This window comes from Bubalus kerabau, chromosome 13, assembly GCF_029407905.1.
Source record: "Bubalus kerabau isolate K-KA32 ecotype Philippines breed swamp buffalo chromosome 13, PCC_UOA_SB_1v2, whole genome shotgun sequence".
In the NCBI taxonomy this organism is placed as follows: Eukaryota; Metazoa; Chordata; class Mammalia; order Artiodactyla; family Bovidae; genus Bubalus; species Bubalus kerabau.
In genome coordinates, this window is record NC_073636.1 from 28,351,514 (window position 1) to 28,353,070 (window position 1,557).

Sequence of the window (1,557 nt, forward strand, 5' to 3'; positions counted from 1 at the left end):
AGTAGGAACTAGAAACTAAAAGATATTATATGTATGTATATACAAACTCAGCAGGAGACGAATGGATACAATTATCACTTATGGAATTGATTGGATTGAAAAATGTCAAGAGGACTAGGGTAAATTATCAGCCATGAAATGAAGATAAATCAACCAACACAACTTCACACACTTCTTGGGTACTGAATTTGCCCAGGGCTGTCTCCATCTACAGGGAAAAACAGAGAGGGATGCAGGCAACCATTCATATTAGCAAAGGGTTCAACATCTAGTTAAAGAGAAAGATAGTGAGTACCTGTCATGGGCTCAAGGATCTGCATGAGGCATTTCTCCTTGAGAAGTACATGCAGGCAGAGGGGATGGGGGGTGGGGAGAGAAGCTGGTGGGTCAAATGTATTCTTTTTAATGGCTGAGTAATACTCCATTGTGTATATGTACCACAGCTTTCTTATCCATTCATCTGCTGATGGACATCCAGCTACAATACTTGAAAAATCCCCAAATCTGATTAGCTTGGGCATGGAAGAACAGAGGGTTTTCAACATTTTAAGGATTAGTGTTCCACAGAACTGAAGTGAGTGAATTGGACAATTACAAATAACTTCAATATTTCTATTTCAAAGTCCGAGTATCCTGCAGCCATACAATGGGATACAACATCAGGGTTAACGTGAATGGGGGTATTTCTATTATTTAATATGACAGGAAATTAGGTCCAGGGTACATAAAGTGAGAAGAAACAAGTTGCACAATATATCTATGTCAAATTTTAAAAAGCTCCATTACCCGTTTGGTATTTCTCTTAGTTTTAAGCAGACTCCCTCTAAAGGCAACAGGACTAGAAAGACCATCAGAACCCACTGAAAACATCAACTGCATATTCAGAATTGGACATCAAATATTTAAGGACCACGAAACACAGGAACTTGACTCACCCAGTGTTTGCTAACCCACAGCAGGCGGCAGAATATGATTCAGTCAATTCTTGAAATGTGTCTGGAAACCTGTGAATTCCCCATCTTACCAATTATTTCACTGAAGGCCTGCAAATCCACCTGCTCCCATTCTTTCCACACAGACTTAACCAGGGGAAAAATGGTATTTCCATGTTCTACCTTTAAGACCAGGGCTCTGGGTTTTACTGGTGGACCCTGGCATGTGTGGCCCGGCCATACAGGGTGCTATTTAAGGATTCCCTTAATCCCCCACCCCCAAAATTCTGTTGTCAGCCTGGGTTGGAGCCCAATAATTTGACTCTGACAAGCATCACCAGGTGATTCTAATGCAGGTGTGACCTGGACCCACTAAGAAACACTCCTGTAAAGCCTAGTTATTCCTCCTCATTTACATGGACCTCTAAACACCCAGCATTTCCTCTTTATAAAACATGAATATTCACGATCATTTCCTCAGAGCATCATTCGATTAGCTCACTTTCTCAACAGACCTGCCACCAAGGAAACCATCAGCATTCAAGACACGATCAACTCTGAAAGTAGTTCAGATTTAGCCATCACACCAAACCTTAAAGGGAAAAAAAAAAAGCTCAACAGTATG